Genomic DNA, 22,410 nt, shown 5'->3' with positions numbered 1-22,410 from the left:
TGTACTGTATCATATCACATCAACCCTCTGAGCAAACATGCTCAAGTTGACAGTCAGATACACTCTGGACCCCTGGCCCCTTTGGCTCCTGATAGAGACAGGAGCCAGTGGCTGCACACAGTCACAGTGCAGTAGCTGCTCCGGACGAGGCTCTGTTAGTGTGGAATGTTCCACATAAATGTTGCATCATAGAAAGCACGCTTTCTGACTTTGGTTAAATTACATCACTTGTTATGTGCTGTTGTCAGTAATGACAGCAGGATAAGGCTGTTTGACTGTGTCTGTGTCAGATCAGTTTTTTTAATCAAAAGTTAAAGATAAAATGAAAAGTCTAAAATGACCTTTGGACAGAGACAGACAAGCTGTTGATAATGTAAGCAAATAAGCACATTTTCCAAAATGATGAACTTTTCCTTTAAAGGTTCTGCATGCAGCATTCAGAGCATTAATGTAGCAGCAAACATCTATTTGCTATGTAAAGATTAGAGCTGTAATCAACCAAAGGAAATCTTGGTCGATGGGGGAAAAAAATCTTCTCAGGTTATCTCAGATTAACGAAATCGTCGCAGCGCACTGAGTACTTTATGTGGTAGTATATTCCTGTCACAGGGCTCAACGTTAACACTTGTCCAGGGCAAGTTATCTCTCTGTTCGGGTGAGTGTCCCGAGTGAAATCTAAATGCGATCACCACTGTAATATTATCCGACAATAAAGTGCATATTGTAACACTTTTCCACCTGAGCTGCTTATGCGACTCCGTCTCCTGTTGAGAAGGACTGATGAGAAAACCCTGACATACTGGACACTAGAGAAGTCAACTTTGGGGTTGACGATGCCATATACAACATAACGTGACTACCATTAAATATCTCTGTAAGGCAGCATGCAAGAGAGAGAGACTTACTGTTTTTAGCCCAGAAGTTAATGTTGGCCATCGTGCTGCTCCAACAAGGGCTCTATTGCGATGGTTTCCTTTTCAGAAGCTTTGTAATCCAGCCTTGAACTGCAGAGTCTTTCTGGAGACTTAGTCAGATAAATCTATAGTGATAAATACGACACTGAATGTCTTCTTTTATTCATTTATTTTCTGGGGTTGCGGGGGGTCTGGAGCCTATCCCGGCTGACACTGGACGACCTGGACAGGTCACCAGTCTATCGCAGGGGTGACACATAGAGACAGACAACCATTCACACCTATGGGCAATTTCGAGTCACCAATCAACCTGTGGGAGGAAGACGGAGTACCCGGCCAAAACCCATGCCGACTCAGAGAGAACATGCAGACTCCGCACAGAAGGGAGGGGTTCGAATCAGGAACCCTCTTGCTGTGAGGCGACAGTGTTAACCACTGCACCACTGTGGGAAAAATGCTGCGCTTGTCACTGTCACCAGCCATCCAATCACAGAAGAGAGGGGGCGGGACAAACGCAGTGATTGTCCTACCAATGAGACCTTGGTCGGACAAAAGCATAACGACCAAACAATCGTCAGTTCGACCAGAACTTAGGCCCTAGTAAAGACAAAGTGGAGTAATGGCGTCCTGAGCAGAGAATGAAGTCGAATATCCCACTGGCGAGCTCATTGCAGCCACTTTGCATTGCACTCATAAGGCCATTCCAGCTGATCAGGCCTGTGTTGTTGGGGAAGCGTAGCACCCACCCTCCGGTTCCACCCTGGTCAACACTGTTAGGTCTGTCAGCACTGTTGCTGTTATGCAGCACAGTTTACGGAGTTAGTATCGTTAGCTGCTAGCTGTCGGCTCAGGCACCTCCATGTTGAGAACTGTGTCCAGACAACTTTGTCCAGACAGCTCCTTTAAATAAAAAAACCTGTACATGACCAGCAGATATCCGCTGGAAATGCAGCGACGTCTCCGTAAAAATCAACAGCTTTTCGTGGCACTGTCCCCAGTGCAAACACAGCGATGGGTTTCTAAAAAAACAAACACATTTGGTGGCTTAAAAGCTGCTGAAAACACGGGAGTGACTCCATTAAAAGTTTGTTGGTCTTGAACAGTGGTCTGCAGCTTGGCCAGAGTCTTGTCAGTTCACATACTACGTCACTTTAGAAATGTTTATAAGATACGTATAAAACATACAAATCTAAAGTATCCATGGTTTGCAGGAACATACAATACCAACATTTTTGCTCTGGTGACTCCAGCTGTTGGGGCTAACAACAGATTGTAAACGACAGCAGTTTAGCAACGTCACTGCAGAGGAGGACAGAGACTTACACCAGGCTGCATCGTGTACTGTATGTACTGTACATCCTCTGCGCCCACGACATCACGCTATACATGAAAGCAGCTTAAACTACATGCAGTGATGTGTCACTCAGGCTTTATGAACTTCCCGGCTCAATAAAATGGATCGCTGGCACAAACAGCAAACAAACTGTGCGCTGATAGTTGCATTTAATGGAGCGGGCCAATCTGCAGGCCAGGCTGCTGCCTTCAGGCACACTCACAAATAAGTGATTGGGAAATTACATCAGCGGAGTGTTGGCTTTGTCAGCCACTGGCACCTGCGGGTCTCGTAATCCAAAGAGCCAGAAGGCCCATTTGTATAAACAGACACTCAATTTAGCTGAGAGATGAACCTGGATGTTATTAAACTGTGAAACAGAAGATTTCATTGACTCAATAAAAGACTGAGGTCTCTCAGTTAAATATTTGAAATAACCAATATCACACAATGTAAAGTTGAGAGAAACTGACTCTCTACATTTTAGATTTTAGAAGTAAGTGAGAAGAATATAAAACAGAAGGTTTAATGATCACTTCTTGTGTTGAACGCGTGGATGTGTAGCCATTTTATACAAGAACATTTCTCACAAAATCACACTGTCCGTTTGATTTATGCAACAGGAAGTGGTCTTACACCATACATGTGGTTAACAGTTCAGCTTTTGAAATATGTGCATGTAACAGTTGAGAAAGTGGTTTTTACATAGAGTTCTTTGGAAATTAACAAAAAAGAAAAAAATGATAAAGAGGATCTTGACACAACACTCGTCTGCAAGACGGAGCAAAGATGGTATCGCAACATGACCTATATGACTGATGATGTTCATAAAAGATTTAAATTTAAAGTAAATGCATTACTGGATTCTTTTATCTGTAAATACTTCGGCATTGTTGCACTGACAGTTTAGTTTTTTATAATTTCATTACCTAATGCAAGCATCAGCAGGTCAGTCAGAACTGTGTCGCAACTGACTTAGTGGGAAAACAACATATAGAGAGGGGGAACCTCGTGAGTTCAACAAGTTCAGTCTGAATTCTTGACATTCTAGTTCAGCCTCTTATGGAACAGCTCACCTTGTAGCTCTGACCCTCAGGTGAGCGGGGCCAGATAAGCTGTAAACAGAGCATGTTGTCTCAACTGCAAAACACCTCTCAGGGGAGCTTGCAAATATTTAAAGGAAGACTTTAAGTCACTGTGACTGCCCAAACTTCTACACTGTAGATATACACAACATAAACGACAGAGTTTACAACATGTTCTCACACGCTGCTTTGTCAGTAGACATAGACATCAGAATATGTTAGGTAGCCTTCTGTATCTGTTTTGGACGTTCACAAACTGTGAATCAATTTATTGTTACACGCACTGTGTTTTGAAATGCATGCATTAGGGCCTAAAAGAGACCACAGAACGTCATCACACCGAACATGGATTTACAGCCTTGTGGCGATGTTGGAGTCATGTGACTGTGGTGTCGTTTGTTTATAGCGTAATGTTAGCTTACCTCTGACAATTTCAAAATTCGTGGTGTTTGTTTGTGAAGATTATATTGCTGAATAAATATAAAACATGTAAGTATCATAAACCTTAGTTTGCCACAAAACTTGTTCACGATAGTACCACTATAATTTTTAATATCATATGAAAACTTAATATCGTGATACTTGAGATATTTCGACTTGTTGACATAATGACGTCCTACTGTTACCCACGGCAACAACAAGCATGACTGAAAGCGAAATTATTCCTGACTCCTTGGTGGTTCCAAAAAGAGGAGCAGCTTCAGTAGTGTGGAATAAACTTTTCCTTCTCTTAGCGCTCAGAGGGAACTCATTCAGCGGCTCCTCTGGCAGCAGCACAGTGTCTCTCCTTCTCCTCTCTGATTCTGTCACAAACCTTTGGTGATGGAAACCTACGTGCATAAACTCCATATATGTGACTGTGTCATAACAGCCTGTCACAGGTTACAGCCTGATGGTTAGAGGAGAAATGGCAGAGCATAAAAACAGAGAAGGAAATCAGCTGTTGATTTATATATATAGATCCCAGGGGACATGTTTTGTATTTGGGAGCTGTTTAAATGTGTAATTTGTTGAACTATTAATATTGTGACAGAATCTGAATCTCACTCTGAGTTACTGTTGTTGTTCACAAACTAAAGAAATGAGAGATTGTTTTAGTTTTTACTGAATATTTGAAGCAAACTGTGAAACTATGTCACTAATTTAGCTCCAATTCTATTTTCTTAAATGAATAATATATTTGGTCATATCATCAAGAATATGATTATTGCAACAATACCCTGAAATATCGTGATATTATTTAAGAGCCACATCGCCCACCTCTATTCTGCAATAATCAAAGATCCAGTGGAAACATTCTATTGGCTTTTTGACGCGGGAACCAGCGCGACGTTAACTTCCACATCTGCCTACAACAAAACGTCATCCCTTCAGCACTCTATATGCACGGTGTAAGAATAAACCAACACATTTTACAGTAAGAAACGTTTTACTGTGAGAAACAATTAGCTTAAAGGCAACACAAAGGTAACAATTTCAGTTGTTCTTTGAGACAAACAAATTTTGCAGTCAAAAGTGTGTCCTAGCACATGTGTATTTACCTCCATCAGCATATCTAAGTATGTCCGTAAGCTCCGAAATTCTCATTTACATATACATTGCGACCGGTGTCTCATCATGTACGTGCACCATCTTGAAAATACAGGTACGTACAGGGACATACTTGAGAAATACGGAATTGCCTTTCGCGTTTTCACTTGTCGGTTTCTGGTTTCCGACTGCAGGTAGAGTGACGAAAAGCAGCAGCGAGCAGGCTAGTCACAAGTGCCGGTGCATTTGAAAAAAGGCAAAAAGGCAACGTGACCGGCAATTTCAAAAAACAAGGGTCAACATCGGGGTAGCCTTTCCCAGGTGGAGAGAGCTGCTGAAGGAGAATCACAGCTAACAGTGGCTAACAGCTGTTAGCGACCAGCACTGCAAACAGCGCCTCTAACAGCTGTTAGCGACGAGAGACAAGTCGTGATTGGTTTGTTTCGATTTACACCCGCCCCAACAGTGCTACATTGTAAACACAGCCAGCATGGTGAGGAGGGGGTTTGTCAACTCGTGTCGCTTGCGTCTGTGTAGGAGCCTGAATGAATACTCGTGAAGTATCGGATGACATGGTTTCATTAATGTTATCATAGCTTTTTGGTACACAGCGGCTACCGTTGTTGCAATACGCATTTGAAACAGTGAGGCGCTAGAGTGCACTATCCGTTTGATTGCAATATACGATCTCAACACTAGATGGGAGAAATTCCTACACAGTGCCCATTTAAAGTAACGCTGGGAGCGTGACCCAGAGAGAGAACAGCAGGGCAGCAGAACATGCGAAAATGGAAAATTTCTCTACAGACAAGCACACAGTTTAACAAATATGTTGGCTAATAATGTTTCCAGTAATTTATCATTTTAGAGCTAAAGCTATTAGTTGAATGGATTTGTTGTTTGTGCAACTAACATTTGAATTTTATTTTAATAGATGAATTGAGTCATTTTCCAAGCAAAACTATTGAACATTTACTTGTTCCACCTTTTTAAATATGAGGATTTGCATGATAGTAAACATCTTTGGGGTTTCGTCACGACAAGACACGTCATTTGTTTGACTAAAGGTTAGGCCTTTGGTCAAACAAATGCTCAGCTTTGCATATTCTCAACACCACAGACAACTTAAATAATTTTCTGAGAACTTTGTTAATTAATACGAAATCACACAGCTTTCAGGAGACTTCTAGATAATTACACGTACATTCCCCCGTACAGTATCAGCGACCATAGCTCTCTCTATTAATGCTTGTAAATCAATGGCAGATGTTGTAAAAGTTGTTTATAGCATGAACATGTATAAACTGCAGTCAGGATACTTTGCAGCCTCAGACTCTATCAGTTTTGCATCCTGGCTTTCTTCATAATTCGTCCGCTGTGGGATCTGCAGCAGTGGTGGGCAGCAGGATGGATATAAATATCCGTGCCCTGTTCTTGCCAAGTGGGTGGCACAGACAAGACTCACAGCAAGGCTGTTTACACCAGCTGACCGGCTTTACAAAAACAGCCACTGGGAGTCAGACAGATGAGCTGGGAGGTGTTAGCCAAAGTTGACGGGCACAGGCATGTTACGTAAAAGTGCCCTGCAGGAGGTGGTGGAGCTTAAAATACACTCAGAACTAGACCGCAGGGGAAGTCCGGAGAGCAGGACAGGGAAGGGAGGAGGCGGTCACTCCGCTGACACAGTTAGCTGCTACAGGAAGAAGGTCACATCAACAGCCGCGGATCACCTTCAGCTGAGTGTCACCTGTCACAACAGCACCACCCTCTCTGATTCTTTCTCCAGCTCCCGTTTGATTTCGCTTCGACACATGTTTTGAATGTTGCTCTTACATTTCCATCTCCTCTGTGCTTTACATGCAGTCTGATGTTTGTTTCAGAAAATCCTTTTGTCATGCTCGCCTCATTATGGCTCAGGAGAAAATCCCTCTGCAGTGACACAGTGTGCTGCACCAACATCAAGCTTACATGCCAGCTTGGCCTCATTTCACTGGCTATATAACGTTATCTAATGTGATAACACTCAGCGCGAGTCGACCGGCATTATGCAAGATAAGAGGAGCGGTCAGTAATATTAGGTATTAACAAATACAAATGGAGTTTCATAATTACCAAATCTAGCTCTGACCCCTGCACATGTTTATCACATCAAATCAGGTTATGTGTTGCTGCTGACCCTCCCTCTTCTACTCTTTTCTCTTGGCTCTGCTCCAACGCTTTCTACCATTACACAAACACACTGCCTTTTATACACACTGTTCTTGCAACATGTTTTGTGTCACTTTATGGCATGGCTGCAACAGTGAGGTGGGGGTGTGCGCTTATTTGCTTTCTTGAGATCTTAGCAGCCCAGTAGCCAGGAAAAAAATGTTTATGCTTCTGTAAACCATGAATGCATTACATTTGTATGTTGCATATGTATCATATCAACCTTTCTAAAGTGACGTAGCAATGAACTGACTTTATTATGGAGGAGGAGATAGCATGTCACCTAGGTGAGATGCCTGCCAAGCTGCAGACCACTGATCAGGACCAATAATCAACAAAACTGTGTTTTTTGCTGTGTTTCTTTCTTGAAAGGCATTTGCTTTTTGTACTGAGACATTCCTGCATTTCCTGCTGGAATGGTGCCACAAAAAGCAGTTGATTGTTAGCGAGTGGGGATAGTGCACCATAATGCTATTGTATTTCACAGAGATATCGCTGCCTTTCCTGCGGCGAACAAAAAGTGGTTGTTCTTAACCGAGACAGCTGTGTTTGCAGCTGGGTTAGTGTGACCAAAAGCAGTTAATTTTTTTACGGTGACATCCCTGGTTTTCTTGCTGGAATTGTGCCACTAAATGCGGTTGTTTTTTAGTGACTCATCACTGTTTTTCCAGCGGACATAGTGCAAAAGTTGCAGTTGTCAGCTGTGTTTCCAGCGGGGTTAGTATGACGAAAAGCATTTGTTTTTTTTTTACAAAGACATCGCCTGGTTTCCTGCTGGAATAGTGCCACGAAATGGGATTTTTTTTGTAGTGACCTGTCGCTGTGTTTCCATTTGATATAGTGCAATAAAAAGTGGTTGTTCTTTACGGAGACAGCTGTGTTTCCAGCAGGGTCAGTGTGAGGAAAAGCGTTTGATTTTGTTTCTGCTGGAATAGTGCCACAAAATGCGGTTGTTCTTTAGTGACCTGTCGCTGTTTTTCCAGTGGACATAGTGCAACAAAAAGCGGTTGTTCTTTACGGAGTCAGCTGTGTTTCCAGTGGGATTAGTATGATGAAAGCATTTGTTTTTTTACCAAGACATCGCCTGGTTTCCTGCTGAAATAGTACCACAAAATGTGGTTATGTTTTAGTGACCTGTCGCTGTTTTTCTCGCTGGCATAGTGCAACAAAAAGTGGTTGTTCTTAATGGAGGCAGCTGTGTCTCCGCCAGGGTCAGTGTGAGGAAAAGCATTTGTTTTTTTTACTGAGTCATCACCTGGTTTCCTTGCTGGAATAGTGCCATGAAATGGGGTTGTTCTTCAGTGACCCATAGCTGTTTTTCCAGTGGACATATTGCAACAAAAAGCGGTTGTTCTTTACAGAGTCAGCTGTGTTTCCAGTGGGATTAGTATGATGAAAAGCATTTGTTTTTTTACCAAGACATCGCCTGGTTTCCTGCTGAAATAGTACCACAAAATGTGGTTATGTTTTAGTGACCTGTCGCTGTTTTTCTCGCTGGCATAGTGCAACAAAAAGTGGTTGTTCTTAATGGAGGCAGCTGTGTTTCCTGCGAGGTTAGTTTGAGGAAAAGCATTTGTTTTTACAGAGACATCGCCTGGTTTCCTGCTTGAATAGTGCCACGAAATGCAGTTGTTTTTTTTAGTGACCTTTCGTTGTTTTTTTAGCGGACATACTGTAGTGCAACAAAAAGCTGTTGTCATTTACTAAGACATAGCTGGTTTTCCGTCTGATTGTGTCATAAAAAGGGGTTGTTTTCTTTACGGAGACATCGCTGTGTTTCCTCCCAGGATACCAAAAGCAGTAGTTTTTTTGTAGTGACCTGTCGCAGTTTTTCCAACGGGGATAATGCAACAGAAAGTGGTTGTTTTTTACAGTGACATTGCTGCATTTCTAGCTGTGATAGTGCCAAAACGTGATCTTTTCCAAACCAATACCAAGTGTTTTTTGTGCCTAAATATAACCACACATTAACCACAGCATTGTTGAAACATGTTTCAGCCTATCTGCTTCATAATATTGTGAAAACGTAACATATCCCTGGCTTTCAGAAATGTACAACGCCAACATTTATTCTGGTAATTGGAATGGATTTAGATGTGAAGCTATACATCAGAAACTGGTTAGCTTAGCATAGCATAAAGACTGGAACCAATACATGGTTTAAACAAACAAGATAAAACATGATCATTTTAACACAGACTTGTGGACAAAGTTAGGCTACCAGTTTCCCCCTTTTTCCAGTCTTTATGCTCGGCTAAGCTAACTGGCTGCTTGTGGTTGCTTCATGTTTATCGTACAAACATATGAGTGGTGTCAGTCTTCTTGTCTCAGCAAGAAAGCAAATAAGTGTATTTCATAAGCGTCAAGCTATTTATTTAAATGTCAAGTAAGATTTTTTTGGCCAAATCTGCTGCTTTGCTTCCAGGTTTAAATCTGGAAAAGTGTGTAAAAAGCACCAAATTTAGCTGTCTTGATAATTATTTTTTGCTTGGCTGGTGACTAAGAAAACTGCGGTTAAAAAGAGAGCTGTGCTCATGTTATGAATCACCGCTCCCCTGAGACATGTATGCAGAAACACATTTATGTAACAGCCTGTCTATACCACAGACACACAGTGGAGCCTCCATCCAAAGCTCATACACATGAGAGATGTATTGCGGTAGCTATAAATAGGCTATGACTCAGTTTGTTTGACTTGGGGGGCTGTTTCATAACAAGCAGAGCGTGTGCGTGTGTGGCATGCGGTTATATGTTTATTGATAATTTGTTGTTGGTGCAGTCTGTAATATACGCTCTCCTAACAAATGCTCCAGTCATTTCCTCGGATTACTGCATCAGTCATGACCTCAGTCTGCTCCATCAGCCAGGTGATGCTTTCTTTATCTGGGAAACCACAAGCAGGTAACCTCCATAACACCGAGCCAACACAGACCCTGCTGTCTGCTCTGTAATCAGACAAAAATTTCAGCATCATTAGAGCGTTGGCCCGCAACACACATTAGAGGAAACATTTGGAAATGCACTCAGACCGACTGTGAGGCAGAAGCCAAGAGCCTCAGACCTGCTTTCCTCATGCTTCTATTCTTGGGCTCTGAAATACGTCACGCTGTTTCCAAAGCAACCACTTTTGATCGTTTGAGGTGGGGGGTGGCTTATGAAATGCTCATAAAACAAATTACGTATATTGGAGGGGACGTGTCTCGGGGGAATGTGCAAGGATTAATCAAAATAACAGGAAAATGTGAGCAACATGCAAACAACTGTGGAAAGAATAACAACACTGACAGGGTTTAATTGTTACAAAATGTAATCAAGCAGATAGAGTTTGCTTTCTGCAACCAAATGTCCTCTCTGATTTGTCATGCTAAGTGACACCAGGACAGGATGGAGCTGTATCCCGAGGTGGTCCAGAGGAGTGAGTATCCAGACTCTATGTGACATAATGGTGATAGGTTTGTTTGTTTTTTTTTTCTGTTGACCCAGAATTCAGAGCAGCCGCAGCACGCTCCAGTCGGCTGCCCTCCCTGTTGTGTCCCTGTGTGCCTGTTACAGGCACTATTGATATGCAAATAAACAAGAACAAAGATAATGAATTTTATTTGCAAGTCATTTATCTTAAAGCAGAGATAAGTGTTTGTTTTTAGATAAAGAAAAACGTAAAACTTAAACAGCAAAAATAAGGAAAACTGCGATTAAGAATAAGGGACTGTATAAAAACTATTGTGGGGGGTGGGACTCTTAACTGAATCATATACTATAAAAAACAAAAACAAAATCCATCTCAGTGTTATCAATATTTATTCTCGACTCTCTCCTTGACCTAGGAAAATCATAATACCCTCCCTCTCAAAATAACAACATGGCATGCTCTATCAAAATCAGTCATGTGTCGCAGTGGCTCATTTCTACATTTATGACAACATCTTGATTTTTGGTCATCTGGGGTTTTGTTTGATTTTAAATTAAGTCTCAGCTTTTTATCGCCAAATTCAGACAATAAATACAACTTTAAATCTTGTAAAGGCATGATGATAAGCTCGATGTGAATTTACTCAGCACCACTCCCCCTCCTGTTATCTCCCTAAAATGATAAATGAAAGGCTAATATGTTTTTCCACCAAAATAAGCATGTGTACGCCAGTTTTTCAAACATGGAAAAACCTGCTGAAAACAGGTGATAGACCTGTCCATTTTTCTTCTGGTGTGTCATGTTCGACGTCACCAACAGGCTGGAATCAGGTTGGTAAACAGTAGATAGCAGCATGGAGGCCAGTTAAAATGTCACAGTGGTTACTAGGGATGGGTCACGATTTTCGAATTTCGAATAGTCGTTTTATTTTTGAAAAATCGATTTTTTAATGCGACTATTACTATTCGCCGTCTTATTTCCCCCCCTTTATTTGACATGCAATTCAGCTCCTGACTGCACGAGAGCAGTATAGGATTGCCACAGCGGTGTGAGATGGGCTACCAGCTAGTTTGATGCTCTTCTACAAACAGGAGAAACATGCAGAGACTACTACTCCGCGAGGAATGTCCGCAGTCATTCGGGCTTCCATTAGGGTGACCATATTTTGATTTCCAAAAAAGAGGACACTCGGCCGGCCACGAGATAGCCTACTTAAATGACACTCGCAGTTTATTCAAAGATGCCTTATAATTTTAATATATTTAAAATTTATATGTATGGATAGAAAATTCAGTTATATTACAAAATAATATCTCTCAAAGACAGAAATTCAGATAGGCCCCAATAGGGGACACATACACACACTAGAGTGTGGCGATCCAAGCCCAATGATACCTGACGGGTCGGGCCGGGTTTGGTCAAAAATGTAGCTATAAATTGTATTTGGGCTCAGGTCAGATTCGGTCAGCTTTCAGCGAAAATGTAGTATAAAAAATAATAAAATAAAATATAAAATAAATAAAATCCTATTGTCTGTCCTGTTTATTGCTTGGGCACTGTTATTTACGTGACACCACCTGAACATAACACACACAGACACACATTGGCTGTTTGTTTCTACCTCTCCCCTCTCTGGAAGTCTCGGACCTCCAGCCGCCCGCCTCCGCCTTGATTAAACGCTGAAAATAAAATAAAAGAGGGAGACAGGTTTTTCCTATTTTATCTTATTTAGTTTTATTTCTCCCTCTCCTCTCGCTGGAAGCGTCGGACCTCCCGCCTCCCGCTCCCATCTCAAACATGGAGGTCTCCCTCTCCGCAGCTGAGCACCCACGGTGCACGCCCGGCCTGTTAAATAGCCTGTAACCATAACAACTGTGTGACACAAACTCAGTGCTTTGGTCATTAAATAATGTCACGCTTGGTTCCAGTTTAGACAGAAATATGCTGCCCGTGCCGCACTCTAACGGCCAATTTCCACCAGATGCGTTCTGGCTCCGTCTCAGCTCCGGCACTCCGGAGCCCTCCGGAACAGATACGCAGGACTTCTATTTTTGCTGGACGCTGGAGCACAACGCAGCAATTCAGCACAGAGCAGATCGTGCGGGGCAGGAAGTCATGCACAGAAACACAATAAAACATCCGGTTAATTTTCAAAATAAAATACACAGTGTTCACAGCGGATCATATTTCCCTGCACTACACCTTAAAAACTACACAATGGGCAGAGGCAGGCCTGAAGTCAACAGGTCAGAGGTTTTCAGACGTCATTTCACCCCGTGAACACCATGGACGAGGAGATATTAATCATGGCAGTGCACCGAGATGTCTTCCAGCGGAGCTGCACCGCACCGCACAGCAAACGCAGCCGGTGGGTATTGACGGACGGTGGAGCACGCAGCGGACAACCAGCGCTGCCATTCCCCGCAACAGGGGGGCACGATTATTCAAAAAATTGTTGAATAGTTGCCACGATTTTCGAATAGTGTTTTTGCTTGTGCTGCCCATCCCTAGTGGTTACTTCTTTTTCATATCTATCTCAAACTTGGGGCTGACTCATTTGGATCGATGTTCGAGTGCTGCTGATGGAGACAGATTGTATTTTCTGGCGGCCTGTTTTTGCCAGCATTGCACTGGCAAAGGGGCTAAAATTAGCATGTCCCCACAGGTGTTGTATTTCCATCACATCAGAGCCGGAGCTAATAAATACCTGCGACTCCTGCAGAGTCATTTGACCTGGGATTGAATGCCCATTAGAACCATTCCTCTTATTTAAAATACCGAGATGTTACCAGGTGTTGCCAATGGCAACCTACTTCAGCTAGTTTTAGGCAGCTTAGTGTTGCACATCAAAACATGAATGTATGTGGGCATGCTTCACATTGTTAGCATGGTTAGATTCTTCTTACATTCTTCTTTGCTCAGTTTATTTTCCTGAATCCATGAACACTACAATGTAATTCATTCAGATTTAGTGACATGGTTACGTTAAACAAGATAGACAAAAAAAGTGCTGACTCCCTACAACTGAACCAGTCCTCAAGTTCAAATATGTGATTATTGATTTATTTCCCTCTCATCTGTCCATTACTAACTGTGTATGCTATCTTTATTCCATCAAACAGACCTCAGTTTGAATGACATACATAGTATTTTCTCATCCTCCTGAACCGTGTTGTTGGGTATGCTTGTTTTGGTTACCTTGCTGGCAACAAAATAAAAGTGACCTCCAAGCTTTTCTGGGTATTTCTCACCCTGGGCAGCCCCCGGAGTACGATATGTGCTCTAACTTTGGGGCCCTTTTCTCAAACTCATGGCTCAGTGTCAGTAATGTGACGTATTTGCTTGATATCTGAAGAACAAAAACAGCACTGATGTAATTAGAAAGCGAAGAATCTTCTCTTTTCAAGCAGTGCAAAACACTCAAAATGGATTTCAGAGTTAATGTGACAAAAAATGACATTTATGAAAAACATAACAAAGTCTCTAACTTTTAACTAAGCTGCTAAATAGCAACGAATGAGCTCTGTGGCTGCTGACAGATTTGAACACTACTATAATTTCCATTCAACTGCTGCTAAATAAAAATAAATATGAATTAGGTCAGCGGATGCTTTAGCTCGATGTCTCAAAATGAAAGCCATCTTTGTGATGTAACTATTTGACCGTATCTCAAATGGTGAGTGTATGTAAAAAAAGTTCTCTAAAAAAACCTCCCCTCTCTGACCCCGTCTTCCTCTAATAATTTCCACACAGCCACTAAGATGTAAAACGAACTGCAGCCAAGGCAATAAAACCGAGTTCATGAAAGTGTATTTTGAGCAAAGATTTAAGAGATTTGGCAAGTCAGGCAGTGCTTTGTCAGACGGAGTCTTTGTTTGTCCTCATGACTGAAAATTTACTGTAACTGAACAATGTTATCAGCATCGGTTATTAAAGATAACTCTGTGTGCTCTCAAATAACAACAGAAGCTGCTGTTTTATATGTGTAAACACACCATCTATCTCGTTCAGGCACCGATGTACGCAGTCGCCGTCCAAATGACTTTAATTCATAACAGTTATAAATCCCAGCGTGAGGAGTTTCGATGTCATAACACACACATAACACATCTGATTTGGTGTCAGGAGGGCAGACGGCTCGGATAGAAGGGGCTCGGGGCTATTGAATTATTCAATTTGAAAACAAAGGGTGTTTTGAGGAGGAGAGCACGGCCATAGCTGGTTATGTAAAGCATGCTGTGCGGTTGCATAATCTGTTCATAATCAGAGGGTAATACAGATATAGATGGCCCAGTTTCCACCTTGTTCATTCTAGCATGACAGTGGCACAGTGTCCTGAGTGCTCAGGTTCACCAGGGGCAGCCTTGGCAGAAGGTTTGATGATGTTGAACTTCAGCCATGACAACAGCGCTTGACGGTCACTTCCCATAAAAAGACAATGCTGCTTACTTTTTTTTTTGGACAGATGTTAAGGTTGTTTCTGGCGTGAGTCATAATTTTTTTTTGTTCGATAATCTCCCTGAAACCGTTCGCTGTGTCCGAGCACAGTATACATAGTACAGCCCCTCTGAGCCATGCCACACAGATTACATCCAAAGTAGACATGCAACATTAGAAACAATGCCTTTATATCTCCTCATGCTGCCCAGGCTCTTTGTGTGTATAATCCTTCAGTGTGCCACCCCCAAATCACACAGGATGCTCATGTCTCCCTTTTGTTTGTCTTCCTTTTGTGATCCTTGTTTTTGCAGCAGATACTGTTATGGAGGTAGGCTGTGGGGATGTCAACAAATACTGTTACATTATGTGGGTATGATGAACAGATACTGCAGTGCTTTTAGAAATCTGTGCATCTTATAACTTTGGATCTTGGCTCATAATCATCAGATTTTTCTATGTATAAAGTAGTTAATGCAGATTTGCCAAAATGTCACCAAATAGAGGAAGAAAAAACAGAAGAAAGAAAACAGGCGCCGGTAGTTTTCAGGTTCATGTTCAAACATTCAAGAAATTCATCCTCCATAACCTTTTATTAGTTTTCACCAGCGCAGTGCAGCAGGTCTTGTTGTTACCCCATGATCCAATATTGCAGACTGGCACTTTGAGTTGACTGTAAATGGGAAAATGTGGAGCTAAAGTTAGGGGCCGTCTCAAAATCTCATCATAAAAAGCCTTAAAATCTTCTAGGATGAGGACTAAAGCTGCAATCACGCATCCTCAGCTGAACTTGCACAGGGGACGCTTGGATATGTTTAGCCCCGTTTCCACTGAGCAGTTCAGTTCAGTTCGCATTATTTCTGTTTCCACAGTGAAAAGTTGTGGATGGTACCAATAGAACTGTTCTGCACTGTCCCCATGTGTGGTCCCCCCTCTGTTGGGGTACCTAGCACACAGATCTGGTACTAAAAGGTGGAGCTGTGAACACTGCAGTCTGATTGGTCAGTAGAGGACAGTCACTCTGCTCAGGGCTGAGTTGTGTCTGGTTTTGAGGCTCATGTAACCACTGTTCATACTGTGGAGAGTTTTATTAGTAAAGTGTAACTATAAAATGAAAGGGTGTTTTGCTGCCTCTCACAGCAGCTGGAGTCTGAGAAAAAATAACTTCATTCACTGGGCCGACTGCCGGCAACTTTTAAGGTGGACCGTTAACTTGTAATGTTACTCAATGCATGAGTTGACGAAGGAATCGCTAGGGTCTAGGTACCATGTCTGAAGGGTTACTGTTGGTTCCAGAGGTACTGTACTGAAAGTGTTTGGCTTGCATTAAGTACATTTGTTTATGTGTCTGTTCCAAACCCGCCTCCTGACAGGAGTTAAATCAGCTGATAAACTTGCTTGTGTTGTTGAGATTTGGGAGTTATGTGCGTTTGCTCCGACGTTGTTGTTTGTTTGAAAGCATGTCTATTGATGACGAGCACTCAGTCTCTTAAATTGTGATAAAACTCTTGCATACTGACATTCTTACTGTGTGAATGTAATGTCAAACTTCCCAATCTGGCTCTAGTTTTGTCCCCTGGGCAGTTTGAAAAGTTTTGACAATAGTAATACAGGATCAGTTTGAGACTCCATGGTTGTTCCTTTGTTTATAAAAGTCTTTCTCTGTTAGCTGCTACATCCTGCTGCGATCATGGTCTTTACAAAAGAAGACGCATAAATTCTTCTACAAGGCAAAAGCCTTTAATTTCACAACATGAAGAGGGTCTTGTTGAGTCTCGTGCTTCTATGTCTTACTAAAGTCAGGTACTCTGAAATCTGTTGTTCAAAGTTTACAGCATCTCCTTTTCAAGTCTGCATTAAAAAGAGTAGAACATAGATGATAGAGGCATAATGATCCTGCAGGTAAGTCTGGCTCGATTGTGAAGCAGTTCCTGAGTTTCTTATGATAATACAGAAGGATTTACTTCTAAATATTAATATTCTGTTACAGTTAGGGAAGCTAGAGTCACTTCATTTTGCTTTCAGTAGCCTGATACTCGTTAACCGGTACCTTAACCAGTTTAGTTTTGAGGATAGACACAAAATAACATGGTGATCCCTTGAGTGAGCTATCCATTTAGAGGTTGTGAAATTTTCCGTTACCTTCGCTGACAGACAGCCGGCTAGCTGCGCTAACATGCAGAAACATGGTGCCCACTGTCCACCCTCTGGTAAACTAAAGTTAGCCTTGGCTACTCTGACTGCACACCACCAGCTTGGTAGCGGCGCCACTCATTTGGCAATTAAGGCTGGAAACACCAGCCTATGGTGGTAGGACAGCGCTGAAAACATGTTGCCAACCCTCTAGTCTCCACCCAGGCCGCCCCAGTGAGTAAGTGGTTTTGTTTAGGGCCCCAAAACCCCTTTAGCATTGCTAACTATGTTAGCACTCCTAGCTGTGGTGACCATACACTGTATATGTACATGTCAGCTTCCCAAAAGTGAAGCTGAAATGTCTCAATTGCCCCCTGGTGGCTGGCTGCAGCATAGGTCCCCTCCTTATCAGTGAACGGGACATGGGACAAACTAAAAACTCAAAGTACACATCAAACATATTTTTCCCGAAGATGATTTCTGTCCTTTAACTTAGGTTTTATCACGCTGCTGTTTATTCAAGTGTACGTTTTTCTAATAAGTTTGGTTTTAAGTAGTTATTTAATGCTATAAAACGGGGATTTTAACATGATTTACAATTGTATGAGGCAGCTGGTGGGCTCATATTCAGCAGCGCTACTTGCGATTGGTTGGACAGGTGTATGGGCAGGACATTTGATACTGTGGAGACTCCGGCTCCAAATTACGTCACCAGAGTAAGATGGCAGCAGCTGCATCTGGGATATTTTAGCTTTGCTTCTATACAGTGAGAGTAAGTGGAGATGCTTATTAATCAGCGCATGGTGCTGACATGGCTAACGGTGCTAACAGAGCTAACATAGTTAACAATGCTAAAGGGGTTTTGTAGCTCAAAATTAAGCCACATTCACCGTAGCAACCTGAGGGTGGGCAAACGTTTTCACAGCAGCACTGTCCCACCATCATGGTTTAGGTGCCGCTAGCTAACTCCCACCTGACCCTGGTGCAATAAACTGAAGACTGGCAAAAGTAACCCAAAGACCAACGTGTGTAACCGCTCAAAAATATTCTCAGTGGTTAACTGATTAATGGTTAACTGTTTCCTTCCCTGGTTACAACCATAGTCATGAAACATTAACAAAGATGTTGCAACATGGCGTCTAATTAATGCTCATGATGTGAAGGTCAGAAGCCAGTCAGAGGAAAAACTTTCCACAGTAGGGAAGACTGTGTACTTTTCCTGACCTTGCATTTTTTAAATCTTTAATAAGTCTTAACTTAATCCTGATACAGGAACCATGCCGGCTGTATTTTCTAATGTTTACGTAACTTTCTATATGCTTTGATACAAAAAGACTTGACCGCATTTAACAAGTCATCCTTTCATTTTCATTCAGCACAAACATTAGTAACTGGTCATGCTTGTTTCATTCCCTTTAACAAAGAGGGAACTTTACAGGCTGTTGTATTGTCTGCAGTTTGTATGTATCTGACAGCCACTCTGTTGACAACATGTCTTGAAATGTCAGGCATTTTTGTTACAGACCTAATTCCCACCACAGCCCCCAGCACACTGAAAGCTCAGAGAGTGGTTATTGTCATCCTCATGGGAGGCTTCCTTTTTTGGTTTAACATTCACAGAGGATGTGATCTTCACTTTTATGTAATGCAGACTGCATCCTAATCCCAGCGGTGTTCCATACAGTGGATTGAAAGGATTTTCTTGAGAGTCAAGCGAGGATACTGTCATTCCTTTAAATCCTAAAATAGAATGGGAGGCAGTTCAGCGGCAGCCACAAGAGAGGCAAACCATGCAAAAAGGGGCTTTGAACACTTGGCTCAAAGAGCTTAACCCAAAGTGAACTGCACCCCTGATGCTCAAATCCAGCCGCCCAGCCGGCAGCCAAGGGACGGAGGGAAAATGTAAAAGATCAGAACCTCGTTCAGAGTGATCGATGAAGTGTTGTAGACCACTCTGCACCCTAAACTACTAAAGCAGCTTCACATTTTTCCTGCATTATTACACAAATTACGCAAGTATCTATAATTAAGGGAAGTTTTAGACTTTGGAAAATTAGTTAGCACTCAGCGCTGACAGGACCCGTGTCTCTCTCACACTCTGCCACCCTCATTACGAGAGGACGCATGCAGGAGTGTAATAATTATCCTAATCACTAACTGAGCACTTTCCTAAATCATCAATTATGCTTTCATGGAAGCAGATTTTGGTTTAAGTACCGGCTCCTTTTGTAAAGGCCAGAATTACAGAGTAGCTTGTGGTTAAGCCGTTGTGGCCCAGTCAGGAGGATATTCCACCCCAGTTTGCTTTGAACCTCGTCTCCCTCTTTTTATACAGTAGCTTTCTTTTGACTGAAAAGATGATCATCTTTGCAGAGCATTAGTGGACTGCAGAGTTTGTAGGGTCTATGTAGTCTATTTATATCAAATAGTTTGCAGAAACCAACCATTTCACTTTGACTCGTTCACAACTGCTCCTCAGACAAGTCTTCAGTGAAGCAATATCACACGAGGGAGTGTTTGAGGCCGTGTCCCTACAACAGAATCATATCCGTGCTGATATTTAGTACAACAGCACGACCTCGGGTGTGATATTGCTTTTATACAACAGTGCCGTTTATTAGTTAACAGTAATAAGAGCAACCAGTGTTTGATTACAACTGCACAAAAGCATGATCCTCATCACATAAGGTATATTGCTAGCAAAGCAGGAGATGGTCATGGCGAGCTTTAATTATGTTTAACATTAAAGAAATGCAGAGACTTTGCTGGCTGTGTTGTGCAAGCTAATGTCAAACATGATTAGAATGAGCCAGTGCATAAAAAACAAAAAACGGTTTTCTGGCAACATTATAGTAATGATAATAAAATAATTAACTTTATTTCTGTAGCACTTTTCTAAACCAGAGTTACAAAGTGCTTTACAGTGCAAGACCATACAGTATGAAAAGCACAGGAGTAAAAGAACATCATTCACAGAAATGCAAAATAAGAATTATACATATATATAAAATATAAACATGTACACACATACATACGTGTCTATGTAACCGGTGGACTCTAGTGATGTCTGCATTGTGTAGATACAAAGAGGCCCAGACCGTGGTTAACTTTGGAGGTGACATCCGTTTATTCCTCTCCTGACAACGAGCGGCAAAACAAAATCCTCCGTCATACCCAACCATACAAACTCGAGCCCTTACACAAATGAAGTGACACAAGATTATGTCAGCATAAAATGAACTTATAAACATATCTCAACAGCGCTAAAACATCGAAATTACCACAATGTGGCTTACCTCTCCCAGGGATCACAACAGCAAAAGGGGAGAGGTAAGGCAGGAGACACCCCTTTATAGGTGGGGCACCCCCAAAGGTGAATGTAGGCGTGCAGGAGTATCAAACGTTCCACATATTGACTATGGAGGCCTGAGCGTGTCGGGACTCAGCTGATTTGATGTTAAAGGGGAGTTTGTTCCATAACTTTGCTGCTAAAATAGTAAAAGCATGATCGCCCTTTGTTGTTAGCATGTCTGCAGCCAACTCGACTCAACAGCACTGACTAATGTTTTCACTTAAAACGATCACTTTTACGAAGGTTTATTGATTCATTTGTGAACTGACTTGTTCTTCCTGTTCACAGCTGTAATCCACCTGTGTCTCCTTTCATGGTGACGTTCAGGAGAAAATCTGTGCCACGATATTCTGCCACCCATCTCCCATCTGTTTCTACATTCTGTTAGCACATAAGATTGCACCAAGGTTACACCACTAAGATTATATTTTATAACTCTGTCCAAAGGTAATCAAAACTGCAAACTAGCAGCTCACTGTTAACACAATATTTCCCTTTAATTTAATGCACACAAAACCTGAGTTACAAAAACAACAAATCACTGTTTCACGGGGGCTCCACTGGTTACTAGCAACTTGTCATGTACTTTTTTGTTTTCATAATTCATTGATTATTGATGCTGTTCCATACCCATATATACAACATGTGGCCAAAAGTATGTAGACACCCCTGTCATGATGTGTACATTATGTCTGGAGTTGTTTTTTCATAGTTTGGGCCCCTTGGTTCAGTTTAAGTGATCGAATGTTAATTTTTAGACAATAGTGAGCTTCCAACTTTGTGTCAACAGTTTGTGTGTGTCAGTGTGCCCATGCACAGCTTCATGAGGAAATGGCTTTCCCAGTTTGGTTTTGGAAGAACGTGACTGTTCTGCACAGAGCCCTGACCTCAACCCCATCCTACACCTTAAGGATAAACTGGAACACTGACTGTAAGCCAGACTTGATCACCCAACACCAGTGTCGGACCTCACTGATGCTCTTGTGGCTGGACGGGAGCTAATCCCTGCAGCAGGTTCAAACATCTGAGGTGGAGGCTGTTATAGCATCAGATTGAGATCACTTAGGGGTGTGTTGCTCAGGTGTCCATATACTTTTGGCTATGTAGTGTATCAACGATGTAAGGTAAACCAAAGACATGACAGATTAACTGAGTGCTGTTAAAATAAATGGATTTTATAACAAGGTTTTCTGAGCAAATCCACAGTAAATCCTACATTTGCTGCTTATGAGCATCATGAATTTCAAATAAGCAACAATTTATATTACATGTTCGTAGATTTTCAAATAGCCTCGGTTATTCTGTAAAAGAAATTGTGCAAAAAAATATTTGAAGCTCATTTATAGAGACTTTCAGGGCTGATACGTGGAAGTACAAACATGCATAGTCTGAGTGGGCGGAAGTTTGCTGCAGAGATCAGCCTCTCATTGGGTGGAATGAGCCACCCGCTGAAGTCCCGCCCCACCACCTCCGGTTGTGTAGCAGTTTTCAACCGTTTTCAACACGTCCTTTACTGACTTTTGCGGTGTTTGATCTTGCAGGGATGTAGCCATTTTTCTGCCATGGTTCGCGTCCTGTAGGTGATATTTTTGTGGGCGTGTTACACCAAAACCTGTTTCCCCCCGGCAATATTTTTGCAAGCGCACCGTTGCTGTGGCATCGCCCAGAACAATTGTGATTGGTTGAAAGAAGTACAAGCAGCCAGGGCGTTTTTTCCTCCAATCTCAAAGTGAGAGTCGGCCCAGCCAGACCTTTCTTTTCTTGAGAAAGGTCTGGTGAGCGAGACTAAAACATGCATAGCTTCTGTGGAGCTGACATAATGTGTGGTCAAATTTGGCCACATTTCAAACGCATGAAGGAAACTGCTAATTTGCTTAAGTTCCTCAAAAATGAATTTCAAGAGAAAATCATTCTGCTTTCCAGAGAGTATGAGGTTACAACAGCTTAACCCAGAAGCTTTGAAAGCAGAAAACCCAAGGCAAAGAGACAACGAGCAATTGAGGCCATTC

The 22,410-nt window shown here is 42.1% G+C and overlaps 1 protein-coding gene across 1 annotated transcript in view; it reads left to right on the top strand.

Moving 5' to 3' along the window:
• Positions 1-10,467: 10,467 nt before the first annotated feature.
• The window catches only part of plppr2a (phospholipid phosphatase related 2a), a 186,440-nt gene continuing 174,497 nt past the window's right edge, over positions 10,468-22,410 (top strand). The window contains exon 1 of the mRNA XM_033645929.2: positions 10,468-10,485. The gene's annotated coding sequence lies outside the window, so the exon portion shown is untranslated. The remainder of the gene's footprint in view (positions 10,486-22,410) is intronic.

Source organism: Epinephelus lanceolatus, chromosome 18 (assembly GCF_041903045.1).
Source record: "Epinephelus lanceolatus isolate andai-2023 chromosome 18, ASM4190304v1, whole genome shotgun sequence".
NCBI classification, from domain to species: domain Eukaryota; kingdom Metazoa; phylum Chordata; class Actinopteri; order Perciformes; family Serranidae; genus Epinephelus; species Epinephelus lanceolatus.
The sequence above is the reverse complement of the archived record's forward strand: the minus strand, read 5'-3'. Positions and strand labels throughout refer to the sequence as shown.